General features: G+C 42.8%; 1 protein-coding gene across 2 annotated transcripts in view; it reads right to left on the reverse strand.

Annotated features, from left to right (window-relative positions):
- Positions 1-24,782, reverse strand: part of LOC141139298 (adhesion G protein-coupled receptor F5-like) — a 291,803-nt gene that overhangs the window by 173,414 nt on the left and 93,607 nt on the right. The window contains exon 1 of one of the 2 annotated variants that reach the window (XM_073625270.1): positions 12,099-12,316. The exons of the other annotated variant lie outside the window; for it this stretch is intronic. The gene's annotated coding sequence lies outside the window, so the exon portion shown is untranslated. Of the gene's footprint in view, positions 1-12,098; positions 12,317-24,782 lie in introns of those variants that run through there. 2 annotated transcript variants of the gene reach the window in all.

Consider the following 24,782-nt stretch of genomic DNA (forward strand, 5'->3'; position numbering starts at 1 on the left):
ATTTTTTTTATTTTTTTGTATAATAAAACATTCTTATTGAATTTTATGATTGGTGCCTACAAAGTCCATTTTTCCACCCCCTTGGGTATAGTTTTGACCTTTGTAGATTTAGGACGTTGGCACTGCTCTATTTATTAAGTCTCCACAGCCCATCTTGTGGTGAGACCTGGTACTTCTGTCCATGCTTCAAGCTTTCACGGAAGAGTTGAAGCTGTTCTAGCTGCAAAGGGTGGGCCAACTCAATATTGAACCCTACGGACTAATGCTGGCCATACACTATACGAAAAATCGACCGAACACATTTTCGAAAAACGAACGTTCGACCGTGACCGCAAACGATCGTGCCATCATATAATGACCCATAAATTGTTCAGTGGACATGAATAAATAATTTTTTGTTTGTTTTTTTTACATATAACTAGTGCAGACAGTTCGGACGGGAAACACATTAACCTTGCAATTTATCGTACGTTCGGCAGAAATTTTCCAAACTTCCCGTTCGTTTTTTTCCCACAAAAACGTCACAAACGATTATCGATTTGTGCCCATTAACTTGCCGAAAAACGAACGAAGTGTCTATATGAACGATTTTTCGGCCGATTTTTCATATAGTGTATGGCCAGCATAAGACTGGGATGTCATTAAAGTCCATGTGTGTGTAAAGGCTGGTGTCCCAATACATTTAATACTTTTGACAATGTAGTATATATATATATATATATATATATATAGATATATATATATATATCTATATAGATATAGATATATATATATAGATCTATATATATATATCTATATATATAGATCTATATATATAGATCTATATATATAGATATATATCTATATATATAGATATATAGATATATATCTATATATATAGATATATATATATATATATGTGTGTATGTATGTGTGTGTGTGTGTGTGTGTGTGTGTGTGTGTGTGTGTGTGTGTGTGTGTAAATATTTATGGGTAGATTAGTGTTTATAAATATTTAAGTATTCATTGTATGTTCATGGAATGTCTAACTATTAAGATAACTGGACACAAGTATTTTGTTTAATGAATTGTATGTACGTGTTGTGTAAAAAGGAAAAAAGGAAAGTTTAATAAAGAGTATATGAAGCTGCAAAAAGTGGGCCAACTCAATATTGAACCCTATGGACTGAAACTGGGATGCCATTAAGGTTCATGTGCGTGTAAAGGCAGACGTCTTAACACTTTTGATAATATACTGTGTGTGTACAATCAGCATGATACCTTGGAGAGTCACGATAAGCGAGTTTCAAGGCACAAGCACCCCATATTAATTTCTGGTGCTACATGCTAATGGAAAAGGTGGCAGGGATTTTTATTGGTTGAACTGCATTAGTCCCTCATGTTAAAACATTTGCAAGCTTCCTAATTCCAAAAGAATTCTCTTACAATTTACCATCATCCAGAAACATACCAGAATCATTGCAGACATAAAAATACATTTTTAAATAATTAGTTAATTAAAACAAAATTCTAACGTCCCTACTTATAGTCAGCTTTTTTTTTCCTACTTCTTAGGAAAAGCATATGCCTCACTACATTTAATAAACGTTTATTCACTGTTACTGTATCAAGCAATGGTTATTAAATGAAACTTAATTACCTCAATAAAAGTCATGACACAAAACACTGGTATTGTATCCTTGTTTACAACAGAGCACACAAAGCATGGCACACAGCCACAAGCCTTGAAAGAACACTCCACATTTATACTACTAATGTATTATAAAGTAGCAAGTACACATGCATAAATCCGTTGAAAAACAATTATTAGTACAAAAACATGCATTGTAAACCTGGTTTAATTAAAACATAATACTTCAGACAAGTGCCATACCTCCCAACTTTCTAAGATGAGAAGAGACACCTTTTATCACAATGTATTTAGGCAACGGGCACACCCCTGCCAAGTACCTAATTATGCAAACTATTAAGAAAGTATGTGCCAAAAATTACTGGCTGAACTCAAAATTGTTTTTTTTCCCAACATGACTTTTCTTTTATACTTGCTTTTTAAAATAAAAAATGAGATAATTAAGCGATAAGAAGAAGGTTTAAGCACATTTTTCATAGATAGCTGTACATCAGACCAAAACGAGAGACCACTAAGGAGAAAAGAAGGACAGATGGATTTGGTTCCAAAAGAGGAACTATCCCTCAAACTGAGGGAAGGTTGGGAGGTACACAAGTGCTGTTGTAGTGAAGAAATATCCTTATTAGTAGGGATGAGGTTTTGGTTTACCACCAACATTCACCACTATTATTAATATTATACAGCATTTAATGTAATGTAAAAAGGGAAACAGAACAGTTACAATACCATAAAATACAAGAGGGTTAAGAGGGCCCTACCACTACCACGGGTTAGCAGCAAATCCCAGGGGTTCAGGAAAGATTGTAAACTTTTGTCTCAAAAATTTTACAGGTTACCCACCAGAAATGTGGAACAACCCACAGTGCAGTGCGTAGCCCTTGCCCCTGGTTGTCTGAGCCACAAGAGCCAATAATCTCAAGTACTGGATAGCCCCAAAAAAGTTCAATGGGGTTTGTTGCAAAAACTTCTTACAGAATTTTCAAAACTGCTTGCGAACCAAACCCAGGAAAATGTGGTCATCCATACATATTATTTAACGGTAAAAAGTGCAGCACTAAATGTAAGCATAATATATGTTCAAATCAATGAACGTGCCAAATAAAAAAATATCAATGTCCAATGTGCCAAAATAACAAGTGCAGCACTAATATATACATATAAATACTCAAATGAATACAAATCAACAATAATAATACCACATGTAACTAAAGTGCAATGGGCAAATAAATGAATATGTGCAAAACAAAATCCAGTTAGTGAAAGAGTCCACACATGTCCAATGTCCCCTTAAGGAGTCACCAAGGCATGTGCATCCACCACCCAGAAGGGAGAGTAAACACGCTTACCAGAACGTGTGGACTCTACTCTCCCCTCTGGGTGATGGATGCACATGCCTTGGTGACTCCTTAAGTGGACACTGGATATTCTACTACCATTACTAGAGTGGATTCATTTTCTCATTTAGACTTTTTTGACACACAGTGGCTGCTCTTTACCTACAGTTCCTATGTGTGGACTCCTCACTAACTGGATTTTGTTTTGCACATAATTTATTTGCACATTGAACTTTAGTTATATGTGTTTTTTTATTGTTGATTTATATTTATTTGAGTATGTACATGTACATATTAGTGTTGCACTTGTTATTTTGGCACATTGCACTTTATTGATATTTTTTATTTGTCATGTTCATTGATTTGAACATATATCGCGCTGACATTTAGCGCTGCACTCTTTTTACCTTTTAATTGTTACAAAATATCCTGTCTGATTGTAGTGCTAGCAGCTGCTGTTTATTAGGACATTAGCGCATTCATTTTATAGGTTTTTCTCTTACATATTATTTACTTGTATTTAAAGTGTATGTAAACGATCACCTTGTAAAACAACCCATTCAGTTTAAAATAGAAATAGAAATGAAAGGCAAAACATTTGCGTATAGATATAAAAAACATTATAAATACCTTTTCCCCCCTTCCCTTTTTATAAGTGATCACATTCCCTCTGTTCTCAGCTGCATATGCTGGGGGAGGAGAAGCAGCAGTACACTGAGCTTCCCAGTGAATGGCTGTGCAGGGGAGGGGGTGTCAGGGCAAGTCTAATTATTGGAGGAAAGCAGGCTGAGTTCCCAGCATAGTTAGAGAACTGACCAAGTTGTGTTCTCTTGCTTAGTGTGGTCAGTTTTTATTCGGAAAGCAGAGATATGACAGGATCACCAGGTATTTCACACAAAGGAAGGAATACAAATAGAACAGGATACTTTCTCATACAAGTAAATGGTACAGCAGGCACATATCAGGAATAAGTAATGTTGGGGTAACATATTCTTTAATCGTACATATTTAATTGTAAGCAATTACAACGTTTTCTTTTTCTTTTGGAAAACATGAATAATTGGCTATTGTGACCAGCTAGTGTTGTATGGTTTATCCCAAACCCTGGAACTGTCACGTTTGCTGGACAGCTTGGTGCGTTAAAGGAATTAGGAAAATAATCAACCTATTGACAAGTTTAACAGGCAATAACACTCGATTACAGGTAGAAAAAAATGTTAGGAACAGACTGTGTATGTCATTGTTTATTTTACCTAGACTTTTACTTTAATTGAGCCTCTTCAATAACATGACATTAATGTTGGCATAGTCTAGTTTGGATTCTTCCTGATCTGTTGTTCATTTGTCAGTAGTATTTCCAACCCAAGCATGAAGCTGGTGAATGCAATGCTTTGTGAGAGTACACTTATTAGAAGCATTACATATGGAACAGATAAGCGGTGTATGTCCAGCTAATCCTTAGATCTAGCCAGTAGTTTTTGTTTTTTTGCAATAGACAGGCGGTGGCTAAGTGGTTAGCATTTCCTCCTGGCAGCACTAGGGTTTTCGTTTGTTACCCCAACCACAACATTTCCTGCCTGGAGATTACATGTTCTCCCTGTGTCTGCGTGTGTTTCCCCACCGGTACTCCCATTTTCTCCCATGCTTCAATGACATGCTGGAAGGTTAATTGACTCCTGTCTAAATTGGCCCTAGAACGTGTATATATTTGACTTAGGGAACTTAGATTGTAAGCTCCTTGAGGGCAGGAATTAATTTGAATGTACAATATATTTAAAGTGCTGCGTAAATTGTTGGTGCTATATAAATACCTGTAATAAATAACATTACAAGTATATAGGGTTTACCAAGCAGGAGAACTGAAGTCTATGAACTCACACTGAATAAAGAAATGAGTGGCAGCAGGTAATAAATAATGCTAAAAAAACCTAATGGATAGATGATGAACTGGAGGAGTGTGAACGTCCAATCTTTTACTATGTTGCACGCAATGCTAGACAAATGTAAAGCTTGTGTTAATAAAGTATTGTATTAAAGTATTGTACAGTGCCTTGGAAAAATATTCATACCCCTTAAAATGTTCCACGTTTTGTCATGTTACAACCGAAAAACGTAAATGTATTTTATTGGGATTTTATGTGATAGACCAACACAAAGTGACACATAATTGTGAAGTGGAAGGAAAATGATAAATGGTTTTCGATTTTTTTTACAAATAAATATGTGAAGTGTGGGGTACATTTGTATTCAGCCCCCCTGAGTCAATACTTTGTAGAACCCCCTTTCACTGCAATTACAGCTGTAAGTCTTTTTGGGGATGTCTGTACCAGCTTTGCACATCTAGAGAGTGAAATTTTTGCCCATTTTTCTTTGCAAAATAGCTCAAGCTCTGTCAGATTGGATGGAGAGCATCTGTGAACAGCACTTTTCAAGTCTTGCCACAGATTCTCAGTCGGATTTAGGTCTGGACTGTTTAGACTCATTGCCCTGCTGGAAGGTGAACCTCCGCTTCACCCCAGTCTCAGGTCTTTTGCAGATTCTACCAGGTTTTCTTCTAAGATTGCCTTGTATTTGGCTGCATTCATCTTCCCATCAACTCTGACCAACTTCCCTGTCCCTGCTGAAGAAAAGCATCCCCAAAACATGATAATGCCACCACCATGATTCACGGTGGGGATGGTGTGTTCAGGGTGATGTGTAGTGTTAGTTTTCTGCCACACACAGCATTTTGCTTTTAGGCCAAAAAGTTCAATTTTGGTCTCATCTGACCAGAGCACCTTCTTCCACATGTTTGCTGTGTCCTCCACATGGCTTCTCGCACACTGCAAACAGGACTTCTTATGGCTTTCTTTCAACAATGGCTTTCTTCTTGCCACTCTTCCATAAAGGCCAGATTTGTGAAGTGCACAACTAATAGTTGTCCTGTGGAAAGATTCTCCCACCTGAGCTGTGGATCTCTGCAACTCCTCCAGAGTTACCATGGGACTCTTGGCTGCTTCTCTGATTGCCTGGCCTATCAATTTAGGTGGACGGCCATGTCTTGGTAGGTTTGCAGTTGTGCCATGCTCTTTCCATTTTCGGATGATGGATTGAACGGTGCTCCATGAGATATTCAAAGCTTGGGATATCGTTTTATAACCTAACCCTGCTTTAAACTTCTCCTCAACTTTATCACTGACTTGTCTGGTGTGTTCCTTGGCCTTCATGATGCTGTTTCTTCACTAATGTTCTCTAATAAACCTCTGAGGGCTTTACAGAACAGCTGTATTAATACTGAGATTAAATTACACACAAGTGAACTGTATTTACTAATTAGGTGACTTCTGAAGGCAATTGGTTCCACTAGATTTTAGTTAGGGGTATCAGAGTAAAGGGGGCTGAATACAAATGCACAGCACACTTTTCAAATATTTATTTGTAAAAAAAATGAAAACCATTTATCATTTTCCTTCCACTTCACAATTATGTGCCACTTTGTGTTGGTCTATCACATAAAATCCCAATAAAATACATTTACGTTTTTGGTTGTAACATGACAAAATGTGCAAAATTTTAAGGGGTGTGAATACTTTTTCAAGACACTGTATGTGTGACAAGGAAAGGGATTTAGATTCATGAAAATCTGCGGGTTGGTTTAAAAAAAAATCATTCACAAAACAATCATGTCAGTAAAACAAATTTTAGCTCTCGGCCCTGTTTGTTCTTAGAGCTAAAAAAAAAAGTTAACAATAAGGTAACTTGTTCCTTATAATAAAGTTAAATGCCTAATCTTATGTAAACTTTTGATCGGGGTCATTTGGGTCGTTTCTGTTGCCATTATGATTTAAAAAGAGTAAACACAGTTGATTGATAATAAATGGCTTCAGCTAAACACTAACCATGAGTGTAATGCCCCGTACACAAGGTCGGATTTTCCGATGGAAAATGTGTGATAGGAACTTGTTGTCTGAAATTCCGATCGTGTGTAGGCTCCATCACACATTTCCATCGGAATTTCCGACACACAAAGTTTGAGAGCTTGCTATAACATTTTCCGACAACAAAATCCATTGTTGGAAATTCCGATCGTGTGTACACAAATCCGACGCACAAAGTGCCATGCATGCTCAGAATAAATTAAGACGAAAGCTATTGGCTACTGCCCCGTTTATAGTCCCGACGTACGTGTTTTCCGTCACTGTGTTCAGAACGATCGGATTTTCCGACAACTTTGTGTGACCGTCAGTATGCAAGACAAGTTTGAGCCAACATCCGTCGGAAAAAATCCATGGATTTTGTTGTCGGAATGTCTGATCAATGTCTGACCATGTGTACAGGGCAAAAGAAATGTTTTTGTGTTATCATTCATATTCTCTGAAAAATGGACAAGAAATCATAAATTCTGCCAGGGTATGTAAACTTATGAGCACAACTATAAATATATATATATATATGTTTAAGGACCTCCTTCCTCCTGCTGGTGATCGTCCAAGTGCTAAAAGTGCTAAATCCTAGCTTGTGCACTTTTTTAATGAGATCATTGCGTGGAATCATATCAAATGCTTTTCTGAAATCAAGATAGACAGCACAACCAAGCAAGTTGTGTGTTTTTTTTTTTAATTGATTTTACTACTACAGTGGAATGGGAGATACATCTTTAAAAACAATTCATTTTCAAAGCTAATAGGCAAGCGATTGTCAAACAGATGGCGTGGGGGGCTGGACACTTCCCTGAAGAAAACAAATGAGTGCAATTTTTTTTATACCATTTGGTGGGGAGCAACAATTATAACAATGTGGAACATAAAAAACGCTCAATTATTTAAAAAATAACATGCCTGGGGTGCCTTAAACCTGTGAAGTGGTGCATCTGTGTGGTGTATGCAATGTACTACAGAAAAACTGACAAAAGGGCATTTCAATTGCTGGTAAATGACAGCTTCCCGACAGTTGACTTCTACCTCGTTCCAAACCCAAAGCTCCTCCCTAGCTAGGTTTTAGATTCTGATGAGGATAATATTAGGCATTTAACTTTATTATAAGGAACAAGTTACCTTATTGTTAACTTTTTTTAGGGGATTTTGGCCGGATAACATGCACACAAGTTGGCACAAAGGGGTTTGAATGGCTATTAAAGGTAGCCATCCTCACCTGTGATCTGTTTGCTTGTAATTAGTGTGTGTGTATAAAAGGTCAATGCGTTTCTGGACTCCTGACAGACCCTTGCATCTTTCATCCAGTGCTGCACTGACGTTTCTGGATTCTGAGTCATGGGGAAAGCAAAAGAATTATCAAAGGATCTGCGGAAAAAGGTAGTTGAACTGTATAAAACAGGAAAGGGATATAAAAAGATATCCAAGGAATTGAGAATACCAATCAGCAGTGTTCAAACTCTAATCAAGAAGTGGAAAATGAGGGGTTCTGTTGAAACCAAACCACGGTCAGGTAGACCAACTAAAATTTCAGCCACAACTGCCAGGAAAATATGCACACTAAGGAGGCACTTGAAGAAAGATGGGCTGCATGGTCTAGTCACCAGAAGAAAGCCAGTACTAAGCAAATGCCACAAAGTATCCTGCTTACAATACGCCAAACAGCACAGAGACAAGCCTCAAACCTTCTGGCACAAAGTCATTTGGAGTGATGAGACCAAAATGTAGCTTTTTGGCCACAACCATAAACGCTACATTTGGAGAGGAGTCAGCAAGGCCTACGATGAAAGGTATGGAGGTGGATCGCTGATGTTTTGGGGATGTGTGAGCTACAAAGGCAAGGAAATTTGGTCAAAATTGTTGGCAAGATGAATGCAGTATATTATCAAAAGATACTGGAGGAACATTTGCATTTATCAGCCAGGAAGCTGCGCATGGGACGTACTTGGACATTCCAACATGACAATGATCCAAAACACAAGGCCAAGTCGATCTGTCATTGGCTACAGCAGAATAAAGTGAAGCTTCTGGAGTGGCCATCTGTCTCCTGACCTCAATATCATTGAGCCACTCTGGGGAGATCTCAGACGTGCAGTTCATGCAAGACGGCCCAAGAATTTACAGGAACTGAAGGCTTTCTGCCAAAAAGAATGGGCAGCTTTACCATCTGAGAAGAGAAAGAGCCTCATCCACAAATACCACAAAAGACTTAAAGCTGTCATTGATATTAGAGGGGGCAATACATGGTATTAAGAACTGGGGTATGTAAACTTTTGATCAAGGTCATTTGGGTAGTTTCTGTTGCCATTATGATTTAAAAAAAGTAAACACAGTTGGTTGATAATAAATGACTTCAGCCAAACACTAACCATAAGTGAATGAAACCTTTTTGTGTTATCATTCATATTCTCTGAAAAATGGCCAAGAAATCATAAATTCTGCCAGGGTATGTAAACTTATGAGCACAACTGTGTGTGTGTGTGTATATATATATATATATATATATATATAGGTATCTTTAGACCATCCCAAGCAGAAAAAAGAAGGTCCTGATTCCTCTATAAAGAATTTTAATTATCAATAGAGGGATCACCAGCAGGCGGGAGGCGGTCCTGGTTACCCTAAATACAGTAAGTCTCGGTTCACACTGGGGCGGCTTCAAAGTCGCCCGACTCTAAAGCGCCCCATACAGCGCGACTTCAGCGCGGCTTGCATAACGACTTCTGTAATAGAAGTCAATGCAAGTCACTCTGAGGTCGCCCCCAAATAGTACAGGAACCTTTTTTCTAAGTCGAATCAACTTGAGTTGTCTCAATTAGAATGGTTCCGTTGCACTGAATGGAGTGCAAGTTGTCAGGCAGCTGACAGGTCGCCTCAGTGTGAACTGAGATTAAATCTTTGGTTTAGGGTATGTGTCCAATTCTGACGACCTCACTTAAAAAAGATATTGATAAGATAGAATGAGTACAAAAATAGGAAATAAAAATGGTGAAAGGTTAGAGGGATAAAATGTATCAGGAGAAGCTGCAAGAAATTAATATGTACAGTCTTGAAGAAAGAAATGAAAATGTGAGACATGACTGAAACCTTTAAATACATTAAGGGTGTGAGTAAAGTTCAGAAGGGCAGAAGGGCAGTATTTTTAATGTGAAGACAAGATCAAGAACAAGGGGACATAGCACAAGAAAAGTTAAAAACGAACATAAGACATTATTGTTTTACCGAAAAAGCAGTTGATACTTGGAGTAGGCTTCCAACAGGGGTAGTGAGTCAGTCAATAGTAAGGGAATTTACACATGCTTAGGACAAACGTAAATCTTTACTCAAAGAAATAAAAAAAAAATAATAAATACATTAAATAAATTTAAAAAAAGGGGCAAACTCATTGGACCACTTGGTATTTTTCTTTTTCAATGTCACTTTTGAATGTTTTTATATTTCTAAGTTCAAAACTAACCCTAGAAAGCATTATTTTATCTAAAGAGTAACTGATACCTGGAATAGACTTCCAGCAGAGGTAGTAAGTCGGTGAAAGATCTTTTCTTTTTCTGTTGTTGGTCTTCTATGATTTTACAAGTTTTAACGCACATTAGCACATGTACACAAGTTAGCGATTTTTACCTGTGGTGCTAGTTCACACTTGTGTGATACGTGTTGGGCAAAAAAAGTATGTGCATTTTTATGCATTATATTAAATGATTTATTGATAACAATGGCAGCATTAGAAAGGCCATTGAAAAAGCACACCACTGTTTGTTAGAGGTGCTTGCCAGCGTGCCATAATAATGCACAAAACATACAAGAAAAAGTGTATGTAAAGCCCAAACATTCTTTTTTTAAGTTTTACATATATACTTCATGTAAATCTGTCATGAGATAAAAACATGGCAGCCATTGCTAACATCTTTTTTCTGAAAATTCTAATTCTGGCTTTCCTGCTGACCCACTTGCGTTAAGATTTTGACTTACTGACCTGGAACAGGTTTGCAGAGAAGGACCTCAGGCATTTCCTACTAGTCTGCCTCGTCTATGTCCGTGACACAGAAGGTATTGAAATCAAATAGGTCTGCGAAACAGCCAAGCAAGAAAGCAAATGCAGCCTCTACATTTCTCTCAAAACAGGTTCACTTTAACTCTCAACCTGTCCACAGCATTTAACCTTACCCCAAACTCCAACCCTGACAACAGCCACTCAAAACTGTCTTGATCCATTCTTGTGTTCGAAGAAATAGTTAACAATAATGGAGAAAAACTGCCCAAGTACTTAACCATCATTACACTTGACCTGACCCTTAAAAATTGACCCTTAACGCCTAAGTTAACCAAAAAATCCTATCACTTAACTCCCTCAAACATAATTTTTAACCTCACCTTCCTAACCCTCGATGACAACCGGAACCTATTTCATAAAATGAATTAACCATCAAGTCCACACTTTTTTTATTAGGTCAAACAATTCTCAGTATTTAAAGTTTGTAGATTTCACAGCACCAGGACCTCAGCCCCGAAAATGACTGATCCAGAAGAAGGGTGCCAATTGGATATGAATGAGCTTGGATATCCAGTAACTTATGTAATGCCTACTATTTATCTGTTTGCTCTATTTATGAATCAGATGATGTTTAGAGAAACCTTCAAATGTGTAGAGAAGATGACCATTCCAAGGTTGACTGAGGTCTGTTTTAATTATCTATAGCTGGATCAGGCTCTAATAAAATCATTGGTGTTGCCAGCATAAGCAGTTCAAACGCACTCCCTGCACTGCTGGCAATAATTGCATGTAAAAATATGACATGCTGGTTGTACCCAAGCCGGTTGATGGATCGACTTCAATCAGCATGCCCATAGATATTTTGAATCTTGGTCGATCCCTGTTGAACTGGCTGAGATTCAAACCATCTATGGATGGACCATTGAATACAAAAGGTTATGTAAACAAAATTTATCTATAAAAGTCCTTATGACATAAAGTCATGACTACTGACAAAATGCCACACCCAGGTAGATCAACCTGCTACTACAAAGACCCCCATAAACACATATCCTCAGAAAAGTTGCCAGGAGCCACAGGTTCTAATTTTATTTAAAACCATTTTTCTTCCAAACCTTCAAAATTCTCCTTCCCAAACCCTTGTAAATCCATCCTATATTTTACTAACAAAAATCTGGCTTCTATTTATTTTCAGTAATTCAGCATAAATTTGACATGATTATCTTTCTCACCTGCTCCTTCTGATCCTTTTGGATGCTATTGAAATTGTTCTGTTGTAGTTCCTGGCTGTAGGATATCTAAAGTAAGTAGCATTTTTAGTAATAATAATCCGCAGGCAGTAGACAGATCATCTCCAGCAAACGGGAATGCGTGACAGCTACTCCAGAGACAGCACTGGGTCTGAATGCTCGAGATAGGAAGGCAGCAGAGCTGAAACCACTATACATATTTTACTGAATTTACTTCCTGGTGACGCTTTCTCAGGAATGTCTCATCTGCAGCTCTTTTAGTTTTCACCTACTTAGGCTTTGTAAATGTGGACAAACTTGTTTCGTCGTTCTTTGGATTTTATTTTACATACAAAAGGTGAAAGAACTCAAGAAGCCAGACGGCCGGATATTCAGGTCTTACTGCACTGGCCAAAGAGAGCCACAACTCCCAACTCCCCCCAGCTTCAGTACTGGCAGTAATGTGCATTTTTTTCCCCAAAAAATGTATGGAAAGTTTGTATTAGGATGAATGATAAGATTGCGCCCTCTCTTTCTATTCTAAAAAACATGAAAGTTATCTGAAAAGTGAATATTTATACAAAGTAAAAATTTTATTATGCAAGTTGTCCCTTTAATACATGTGCTGAAATGATATTTATGGACAAAGAATGTTTTAATGCAAAATGCACAAACAAACAGCAAATTGAAAAGTTAAAGAGGAACTGCAGTCTGCTCACATAATTAGTAATAAAAACATCTTTGCCATTCGGAAGCTTCCCTCCAACCACTTTGCATATTATTTTCTATATACTGTGATTCTGTACTTGCCAAATACAGGCAGTCCCCGTGTTACGAACACATTAAGGACTGTAGGTTTGGTCGTAAGTGGAATTTGTTTGTAAGTCAGAACACTGCATTTATAAATGTAACTTCCAATCGGAACACTGCATTTGTAAGTGTAACTTCTGGTTGGAACACTGCGTTTGTAAGTGTAACTTCCGGTGGGAACACTGCGTTTGTAAGTGTAACTTCCGGTGGGAACACTGCGTTTGTAAGTGTAACTTCCGGTGGGAACACTGCGTTTGTAAGTGTAACTTCCGGTGGGAACACTGCGTTTGTAAGTGTAACTTCCGGTGGGAACACTGCGTTTGTAAGTGTAACTTCCGGTGGGAACACTGCGTTTGTAAGTGTAACTTCCGGTCGGAACACTGCGTTTGTAAGTGTAACTTCCGGTCGGAACACTGCGTTTGTCAGTGTAACTTCCGGTCAGAACACTGCATTTGTAAGTGTAACTTCTGGTTGGAACACTGCGTTTGTAAGTGTAACTTCCGGTGGGAACACTGCGTTTGTAAGTGTAACTTCCGGTGGGAACACTGCGTTTGTAAGTGTAACTTCCGGTGGGAACACTGCGTTTGTAAGTGTAACTTCCGGTGGGAACACTGCGTTTGTAAGTGTAACTTCCGGTGGGAACACTGCGTTTGTAAGTGTAACTTCCGGTGGGAACACTGCGTTTGTAAGTGTAACTTCCGGTGGGAACACTGCGTTTGTAAGTGTAACTTCCGGTGGGAACACTGCGTTTGTAAGTGTAACTTCCGGTCGGAACACTGCGTTTGTAAGTGTAACTTCCGGTCGGAACACTGCGTTTGTCAGTGTAACTTCCGGTCAGAACACTGCATTTGTAAGTGTAACTTCTGGTTGGAACACTGCGTTTGTAAGTGTAACTTCCGGTGGGAACACTGCGTTTGTAAGTGTAACTTCCGGTGGGAACACTGCGTTTGTAAGTGTAACTTCCGGTGGGAACACTGCGTTTGTAAGTGTAACTTCCGGTGGGAACACTGCGTTTGTAAGTGTAACTTCCGGTGGGAACACTGCGTTTGTAAGTGTAACTTCCGGTGGGAACACTGCGTTTGTAAGTGTAACTTCCGGTCGGAACACTGCGTTTGTAAGTGTAACTTCCGGTCGGAACACTGCGTTTGTAAGTGTAACTTCCGGTCGGAACACTGCGTTTGTAAGTGTAACTTCCGGTCGGAACACTGCGTTTGTAAGTGTAACTTCCGGTCGGAACACTGCATTTGTAAGTGTAACTTCCGGTCGGAACACTGCGTTTGTAAGTGTAACTTCCGGTCGGAACACTGCGTTTGTCAGTGTAACTTCCGGTCGGAACACTGTGTTTGTAAGTGTAACTTCCGGTCGGAACACTGCGTTTGTAAGTGTAACCTCCGGTCGGAACACTGCGTTTGTAAGTGTAACTTCCAATCGGAACACTGCATTTGTAAGTGTAACTTCCGGTCGGAACACTGCGTTTGTAAGTGTAACTTCCGGTCGGAACACTGCGTTTGTAAGTGTAACTTCTGGTCGGAACACTGCGTTTGTAAGTGTAACTTCCGGTCGGAACACTGCGTTTGTAAGTGTAACTTCCGGTCGGAACACTGCGTTTGTAAGTGTAACTTCCGGTCGGAACACTGCGTTTGTAAGTGTAACTTCCGGTCGGAACACTGCGTTTGTAAGTGTAACTTCCGGTCGGAACACTGCGTTTGTCAGTGTAACTTCCGGTCAGAACACTGCGTTTGTAAGTGTAACTTCCGGTCGGAACACTGCGTTTGTAAGTGTAACTTCCGGTCGGAACACTGCGTTTGTCAGTGTAACTTCCGGTCAGAACACTGCGTTTGTAAGTGTAACTTCCGGTCGGAACACTGCGTTTGTAAGTGTAACTTCCGGTCGGAACACTGCGTTTGTAAGTGTAACTTCCGGTGGGAACACTGCATTTGTAAGTGTAACTTCCGGTCGGAACACTGCGTTTGTAAGTGTAACTTCCGGTCGGAACACTGCCTTTGTAAGTGTAACTTCCGGTCGGAACACTGCGTTTGTAAGTGTAACTTCCGGTCGGAACACTGCCTTTGTAAGTGTAACTTCCGGTCGGAACACTGCGTTTGTCAGTGTAACTTCCGGTCGGAACACTGCGTTTGTCAGTGTAACTTCCGGTCAGAACACTGCGTTTGTAAGTGTAACTTCCGGTCGGAACACTGCGTTTGTAAATGTAACTTCCAATCGGAACACTGCATTTGTAAGTGTAACGTCCGGTCGGAACACTGCATTTGTAAGTGTAATTTCCAGTCGGAACACTGCGTTTGTAAGTGTAACTTCCAGTCGGAACACTGCGTTTGTAAGTGTAACTTCCGGTCGGAACACTGCGTTTTTAAGTGTAACTTCCGGTCGGAACACTGCGTTTGTAAGTGTAACTTCCGGTCGGAACACTGCCTTTGTAAGTGTAACTTCCGGTCGGAACACTGCGTTTGTCAGTGTAACTTCCGGTCGGAACACTGCGTTTGTCAGTGTAACTTCCGGTCAGAACACTGCGTTTGTAAGTGTAACTTCCGGTCGGAACACTGCGTTTGTAAATGTAACTTCCAATCGGAACACTGCATTTGTAAGTGTAACGTCCGGTCGGAACACTGCATTTGTAAGTGTAATTTCCAGTCGGAACACTGCGTTTGTAAGTGTAACTTCCAGTCGGAACACTGCGTTTGTAAGTGTAACTTCCGGTCGGAACACTGCGTTTTTAAGTGTAACTTCCGGTCGGAACACTGCGTTTGTAAGTGTAACTTCCTCCTGTGCATGGATGTGGGATTTTCCGGGCGCTTGTTATGTTATCTGGGGCTCTTCTGGCCATGCAGTACATGTAGTACTGCAGTTTGGGATGTGTCCACTGGTGCTCGGAGGTATCCAGGACCAGCGAGAAGCACAAGTGGCCGGCATTTGAGGCCGTTCGTAAGTAGGAATCGTTTGTAATTCAGGTGTTCGTAACTCGAGTACTTCCTGTATGCTGCAGAAATCTCCCTCCACTGGATGCAACCATTTTAACTGTGGGCAGCTGAAGCTGCTGCCTGTTCACTTTTTGGATTTACACAAACACACAGAGGCACACCTCCAGCTCTGCAGCTCTTATTGGCCCCCCTAGACTCATCCCCCTCCCTTCCTGGCAAACTCTCACAAGAGTGAGAGAGAGAGCTGTGCATGATGTCATAAGCCTAGGCTTTTTACCAGATAAGAAACAGCAAGTGGGCTGTATAAGGTATTTACTAGCAATAAAAAATGTTTTACTAACGCTATCCAAGGTGTAACACTAATACTATCCAAGGTTAAAACATAAAGGGCAGAAGATTTAATAGATGGAAAGTTGAAAAAATGATTGAAGGTCCGCTTTAACCGCTTGACGACCAGCTGCCGTCACTATACTGCGGCAGGTCGGCACGTTCTCGCAAACCGTCGTAGCTGTACGTCAGCCCTTTAAGGGGGGGATAGCAGGTGCGCACAGAGGTGCCGATGCGAGTGGTCAGCGGTCAGGATGACTGACGGCCACTTGCGATTGCGGGCATGAGAGCCAGGACAGGGACGAGTGTGTGTAAACACACAAATCCCTGTTCTGTGAGGAGAGGAGAGGCAGATCGTGAGTTCCTACTAGCTAGGAACCACAATCTGTCATCTCCTCTAGTCAGTCCCCTCCCCCTACAGTTAGAACACACACTAGGGAACACAGTTAACCCCTTGATCGCCCCCTAGTGTTAACCCCTTCCCTGCCAGTGACATTTACACAGTCATCAATGCAATTTTTATAGCACTGATCGCTGTATAATTGTCAATGGTCCCAAAAATGTGTCAAAAGTGTGCGATCTGTCTGCCATAATGTCGCAGTCCCAATAAAAATCGCTGATCACCGCCATAACTAGTTAAAAAAAAAAATTTGGACAAATACTGTACTGTTTAAACTAAAATTGTTCGTTCTGGTATTGTACGAGAAGGATGTTCGTGTTTGTCCCTTCAGATAATTTGGCTTGAACTGTCATGATCAGCTCTCAAAAGCTGTGTACTAATGATCAGATTATCGTACGATCGCTTTGAAAATATTTTTCGTCTGATTTTCTGAATACTCATATTACCTGCATTGCCCATATATGACCTGAATTATTACATAACAAAGGCCCAAGCCAAGACTTTTGCCCTCCTGCAGACTTTAGTTACACTGTTCCTGAAAAAACAGATCCAGATTACAGGATATGTCATTGTTCAACTGGCAGAAAGAAGATAAAGGACTAAATCTGACATCTTAAAGCCTAGTAAACACAATGAGATTATCGGATGAATGATCGTCCCGTTTTTATTTTATTTTGCATGCTAGTCTCCATATTGAAAACAAATACCGTAGGTTACTAAAGCACGAAAATTCTTGTATGGCAATAAAAATTCGGAAGTGATGTAGTGCATTTGTATTGTATTTTCAGACAAAAACTGTACTGATTTTCGTGTTTGTCCCTTTGGAAAATTTCGGACGAAAGCTATGTATTAACGATCAGATTATCGTACAATTGGTTCGAAAGCGATATTTTTTGTACGATATTCTGATCATGTGTACCCGAGTTAAGTGTTTACATAACCCACATAGTTCAAGGATTCATTTTGCTAACACTGTTTACAGCCCTCAAATTTTCCACCGGCCTACTCGCGAGCGTGGGCTGCCTCTGAGCACGGGGGGGTGGTAGGGGGTGGGGCGAGCACCACTGACAGTTGGGGTTGAATGGGAGCCATTCTCCCAGCGATTGCCCTGGGGAAGAGAGAGGAGAGTAGGCAGCCGGATCATAAGGGCGCCGAGGAACATTGCTGTAATAGCTTTCATTAGAATTATCGAGCGTTCTCCACACTCACTGTCACATACAGCCCCACCTCCTGGCCCGGGTACTTTGATAGACTGCTTTGATAGGCTGCCTCGATGGACACAGGTAGGCTGCATTGTTGGACACAGGTAGTGTGCATTGTTGGGCACAGATATAGCGACATTGATGGACACAGGTTGGTTGCATTGTTGGGCACAGGTAGTGTGCATTGTTGGGCACAGATGAAGCGGCATTGATGGACACAGGTAGGTTCCATTGTTGGGCACAGGTAGGCTGCATGTTGGGCACAGGTAGGCTGCATTGTTGGGTACAGGTAGGCTGCATTGTTGGGCACAGGTAGGCGGCATTGATGGACACAGGTAGGTTGCATTGTTGGGCACAGGTAAGTTGCATTGTTGGGCACAGGTAGGCTGCATTGTTGGGCAAAGGTGAAGGGGCAATGATGGATACAGGTAGGTTGTATTGTTGGGCACAGGTAGGCTATGTTGTTGGGCACAGGTGGAGCGGTATTCATCTACACAGATAGGCTGCATTGATGAGCACAAGTGAGGCTGCACTGATGGGCACTGATATGCTGCACTGATGGGCACTGATATGCTGCACTGATGGGCACTGATAGGCCGCATTGATGAGCACAAGTGAGGCTGCACTGATGGGCACTGATAAAGTTTTTTTTTTGTAACTTAATTCTGCATAAAACATTTAAGTGTCATTTCATGAGATAATTTATGAGGGCGTGTTTAGGGATGGAAAGTTTGGGCGGGCAGGTTAGGGGTTGGGTGGGGCAACAGGTGGTGAGTAGCCCTTAAGGCCTGGCTAGTAGCTCAAGACTTGAAATTTTGAGCCCTGCTGTTTATCTTAAAGTGACTCCTAATTCTTAAAGAGAAGTACCACCCAAAAGTGGAACTTCCGCTTATCAGCCTCCTCCCTCCCTCCAGTGCCACATTTGGCACCTTTCAGGGGGAGGGGGGGAGCAGGTACCTGTTTTTGACGGGTACCCTGTACCCACTTCCGTCGGGGCGGTGAGGTACGTCAGACTAGGGTTGCTACATCATCCCTTTAATCCAGGACACATATTAATTTCCCAGCTTTTGAGGCTGATTTAATGCAGATAAGGCACTAAGTGAGTTTAATTACCACCTTAATCAGCCACGTAACCTGTGTAATTAATATGTGTCCTGGATTAAAGGTATGATGTAGCAACCCTACGTCAGACGTTTGGCTCTTCCTCCTTCCTCCCCCTGCTGCCGGCCCAGTAAGAGAGCGCAGCGTGCTTTACGCATGCGCAGTAGGGAACTGGCTGTGAAGCCGCAAGGTTTTTCTGATGGGTTCCCTTACCGGCAATGGCAGCGGCAGCACCCAACAGCCAATAGAATCATCGGCTGGGTGCCGACATCGGTGGATTCTAGGACAGGTAAGTGTCCATATTTTAAAAGTCAGCAGCTACAGTATGTGTAATTGCTGACTTTTATTTTTGGAGGGGAGGGGGGACACCGCTTTAACTAATTTTAGCAACTAAAAGTTGCTAGCAGGTATTTAGTACATTGATATTATTGCCCCCTTTTCTCCCAAACACCAAACCATTCTGAACAGGCAAAACTCCCAAAAAGTTTTGTTGGGGCATTTTACATTTGTTACGGAATACTGCTCAATGGCTGTTAAGTTATGATAAAAGCCATATAGGTAGTGCATCAATTTCACAGGGTTTCTTGACTCTTAAAAGTATATTAATAAAGAAATTTGCATTGCTTTTCATCCATTGAAACTGCATGTAAATTTGTTCTATGCAAATGGGGTGATATTTAATGATCTCAGGTTATATTCCCTGCAGAACGCACGTGTGAATGCAGAAAATATCACATTACGACCACTAGATGGAGCAGATGAGCATGCATATTACCCATGATACTCAGAACCATCTAATGGCCATAATATAGAGAATATTTCCTGAGAACATTTGATTTTGAACCAATTTTTTATAAAAACACTCCTTTTGACTTGTGTTGTAAGAAGCAACAGTAAATCACAATCATTGTGTTGTAGTAGTAGGCAGTAAATAGAGTATGGATAGGCAATGAGAAAAACAAGGGTGTCCCTGTGTAAATACTAACTTACAAATTAGGTTTTAAAAACATTGATGCATATTATGTTTTTTTTAGGGCATGGCACAGTAATCAAAAACATTTAATAAAACCATTGGAGTAGCCTTGTTTATGCTTCTTAAACCCAGTTCAGGGTTCCTTAGTCTTCCTCTGCTAATAAATGCTTGTAGAGGTAAACCTACTCTACTACAGTGTCATAGTTGCCAACATTGTAAAAATATTTTTAGGGACACTTTTTTGGCTGTAGGCGGAGTCGCATTATAATTAGGGAGCGGGGCATGCATTTGTGGGCGTGACATAGTTGAAAAAAAATGCGGCGCGCTTTGCGCGCCGTGCCGACAAGTGGGCGTGGATTATGTGGAAAAGTAGGCATGGCTTAAATGGGCGTAGCTCAAATGGGGTGTAGTTAGAGTCTGAGATGAATGAGGGATGGAGAGGAAAAGGGGGAAAGGGGGGGACAGGGATGGAGGGACAGCAGCCCCAGATCCTACACCACAATAGAAATGTGTATTCCAGAGTTTAACAATCAGCAGATAAAGATACTCCAAACACCTGGTGTTAGCGATTCAATCATCCCAGCACCATGATTGTTATGGTGTCAGGATGATTGAAGCGCATTATTTCTATTATTACATTGTAATATAAAATGAAATCATTCAACTCACCATAATGCCGAATCAGTGGGAGCCCTGAGCGTGTCACCGGCCATGTTGCCTGCCACCAGATGCCATCAGGTGTCCCCAGCGGAGCCTTCCTCACATCTGTGTCCCCATCAGCAGAGTCCTCCTTACATCTATGTCCCCATCAGTCCTCCTTACATCTGTGTCCCCATCAGTCCTCCTTACATCTGTGTCCCCATCAGCAGAATCCTCTTTACATCTGTGTCCCCATCAGTCCCCATTACATCTGGTGCCCTCCTGTGACATCCAGACTATACGGCCCCCCCGTGACATCCAGACTGGCCCCCCCAGTGACACCCAGACTATACGGCCCCCCCTGTGACATCCAGACTATACAGCCCCCCCGTGACATCCAGACTATACAGCCCCCCCCTGTGAAATCCAGACTATACAGCCCCCCGTGACATCCAGACTGGCCCCCCCTGTAACATCCAGACTATAAGCCCCCCTCTGTGACATCCAGACTATACGGCCCCCCGTGACATCCAGACTATACGGCCCCACCTGTGACATCCAGACTATACGGCCCCCCTGTGACATCCACACTATATGGCCCCCCCATGACACCCAGACTATACGGCCCCCCCGTGACATCTAGACTATATGGCCCCCTGTGACATCCAGACTATACAGCCCCCCGTGACATCCAGACTGGCCCCCCCTGTAACATCCAGACTATACACCCCCCGTGACATCCAGACTGGCCCCCCCTGTGACATCCAGACTCTACGCCCCCCCGTGACATCCAGACTGCCCCCCTGTGACATCCAGACTATACAGCCCCCCTGTGACATCCAGACCGGCCCCCCTGTGACATCCAGACTGGCCCCCCCTGTGACATCCAGACTGGCCCCCCCTGTGACATCCAGACCGGCCCCCTGTGACATCCAGACTGGCCCCCCCTGTGACATCCAGACTGGCCCCCCCTGTGACATCCAGACTGGCCCCCCCTGTGACATCCAGACCGGCCCCCCTGCGACATCCAGACTGGCCCCCCCTGTGACATCCAGACTGGCCCCCCTGTCACATCCAGACCGGCCCCCCCTGTGACATCCAGACTGCCCCCCGTGACATCCAGACTGGCCCCCCCTGTGACATCCAGACCGCCCCCCCGTGACATCCATACCGGACCCTCCCGTGACATCCAGAACAGCCCCCCCGTGACATCCAGAACGGCCCCCCTGTGACATCCAGACTGGCCCCCCTGTGACATCCAGACTATACAGCCCCCCCCGTGACATCCAGACCGGCCCCTCCTGTGACATCCAGACTGGCCGCCCCGTGACATCAAGACCGGCCCCCCCTGTGACATCCAGACTGGCCCCCCTGTGACATCCAGACTATACGGGCCTCCCTTTGACATCCAGACCGGCCCCCCCGTGACATCCAGACCGCCCCCCCCTGTGACATCCAGACTGGCCCCCCCTGTGACATCCAGACCAGCCCCCCCTGTGACATCCAGACCGGCCCCCCACTGTGACATCCAGACCGCCATCCCTGTGACATCCAGACCGCCCCCCCGTGACATCCAGACCGTCCCCCACTGTGACATCCAGACCGCCATCCCTGTGACATCCAGACTGGCCCCCCCCCCGTGACATCCAGGCTATGCGGCCCCAAAGTTGGTCAAGCGGAGGCGCATGGTTACAGTGGGGATTGAGCTGCGGCGCCGCCCATCCCCCACCCCTTTCCATAACAGGTCACAGAGACTGGCAGCGGGGCGGAGCGGGCCGGGGGGTGGGCAGCGCCGCAGCTCAATCTCTATTGTAGCCATCTAGCCAGCCTACTTCTATGGTCTTCTTGAAAATGGCGACCAGCGGAGACATAGTCTCCGCTGGCCGCGGACCTCTATCGGCCGGCTGCGCGAACCTCGGTGCCGAAAATCGTGAAAAAACGAATTTCTCGGGACATCTCGATTAAATCTCGGGACAAACGATTAAATCGGGAAAAGGGTCTAAATCCCGGGAATGTCCCAGGAAATTCGGGACAGTTGGCAAGTATGCAGTGTGTAAGCAGGGGTTAGTCCCCCTTATAGAGAGACCCCTACCCTGGGTGGGTATTGTGGGTAAGGCTATATTAGGCCTTCAAAATCTTGAACTGGAAGATCCTGTAAGCCCAGTACAAGCTCCACTGGAGGACCCACCTATAGGGCCATACTGTGAGGACAATGGAAGAATTGGGCAGCCATCCTTTGTTGATGTTGGATGTGCATTGTGCAGATGTATTGATGTTGAGGACTAAAAAGGTGGAGGTGAAGTGTGTGTTTTTTCTCCATGGGGCCCTGCTAACACAATGACTAACAAGGGCATTTGGTAAGCATGTGTCTTTGTTCCTATATACACCCAGCATAAAGCCCCGTCAAGCCGCAGCCTGACATAGACTTAGACAGGCTACCTGCAGCAAGGCTAGACATTGTAACTGGCCCTCCCGGCACACTAAAACACTGAGAGAATGCACTTCAGCTAGATGACCCCATGTGCAAGCGGCCTTAACAAACAGTAAATAGGCTTTTAAAAAAGACCTGGCTGACCTCTGTAGCTGCAGGCAATGTAGAGCAATGCACCTTCAACAATCAGAACAAAAACAGTCTCACTTCTCACACTCTCACTTTCATTTCTTGAGCAATACCTTATTTTGCTCCCCCTCCCAGCAGAGACTAAACCAAGCTATACACGTTGAGGTTTTTTTGTTTTTTGTTTTTTAATTTTGAATGCTGGTTTTCCAACAGGACTATTCAATAGAAATGGGTCATTATACCGGCCTTTGTTGAACAGACAGCTGTACACACAAACCAAAATTAAGCTGGTTCCTGCTGAACTGGCCTATTTTCGGTATGTGTGTACCTGGCTTTAGCCTGCCAGCCATCTAATCTGTAATGTAAATGTAGCAAGGTCTCAGGCCTCCTTTGATCTAATGAGGACCTCCAGGGCCAGAGATAGCTGACACCCTCTTGTATGTAGTGGGTTATGAGGCATGGTGGGTGCAGAGTAGTTAAATTTATTGGGCGCCAGACAATTGAATACAAAAGAAAGTTTATTTCTCTTAACAAACTTTTTTGGGGGAGAGAGGGTTAGGGCCAGGACACCCTTAGGTAGTTGCAAGATTAATTGGCAGACTCTGAGACTTCAATAGAGACTTCAATAGAGACTTCAAACAGCCATGCAGGGAAAGGCATCCAGCAAGATGCCACATCTGCATGTGCAGGAATGCTGTCTCCTATGGCAACAGTCTTTAACAGTTCCTAACACAAAGGGTAACAGTTCTTTAACTTTCACTACAATCACTCCTTGTAGTTCTTCAGCCCACTGAGCTCCTGGTCTCTCACTAGACCCGCTGATTCACTGCCACTGAATCCCTTGAGCTCCTCCAATCTTCACTGTAGTATCTTCCTCAAGCGTCACCCCCGACTCTCTGCTGGACCCCTAGCTTGGCACTCAAGGTACGTCTCAAGCTTCACCCCACTGGCCTGCTCGGTCCCTGGCTTGACAAATAAGGCTGCTCTGCATGTGTCACCTCCGCTGGTTGGGTCCCTGGCTTGATACCCACTGAAGTTTCCCAATTCTTCACCATCCCCGGTTGGGGAGAATACTGCTCCGGTACTTGCTTCAGTTACTCTCTGTGATCCCTGGTAATTAGGCAGATAGTCCCCTACTGGTGACAGCTTCCCCTCTACCTCTGACCACGACAGGTTCTCTGGCCGGCAGAACCGTCACTTCTGGTTGGACTGCAAGCCGCAGTCCCAACCCAGCGCTGCTCTCTTGCTTCTGGATAGGCCCTCAGACAGCCTAGCAGCCAGATGTGCCCGGGATAGGCCCCATCTCCAGCCTAGCAGCACAACACACGTCCACCCAGACAGCCACCCAGGTGGCACAGAACCGAGATCACCTGACTCCACCCAAATGTATAGGCTCTCCCAGCAGGCCAAGGGATTAAAAAAAATCCCTGTCCATTGGCTGAGATACCCCATATAGCCATATACCCATAACCTGACCTTGTGTTGCCCTTCTCATATCTAGTACCGTCCACCAAGTGCCTGGCCCCCTAGTGGTAGAAGAGAAAAGTGCAACAAGACCAAACTTAGGGAGAAATCAATAGATCTCTAACAATCAACCAGGATAACTACTCCCGGCAAGTAAATTTGTGAGGAGCAACCCTGCCTAAACTCCGGGTTGCTACATAAATATTAGAACAGGCATATTAGGAGAACAAAGTGTTGATACCTGATTTAAATGACTTTACTGCTTCTGTTGTGAA

The sequence above is a fragment of the Aquarana catesbeiana genome, linkage group LG04 (genome assembly GCF_042186555.1).
Source record: "Aquarana catesbeiana isolate 2022-GZ linkage group LG04, ASM4218655v1, whole genome shotgun sequence".
Lineage (NCBI taxonomy): Eukaryota > Metazoa > Chordata > Amphibia > Anura > Ranidae > Aquarana > Aquarana catesbeiana.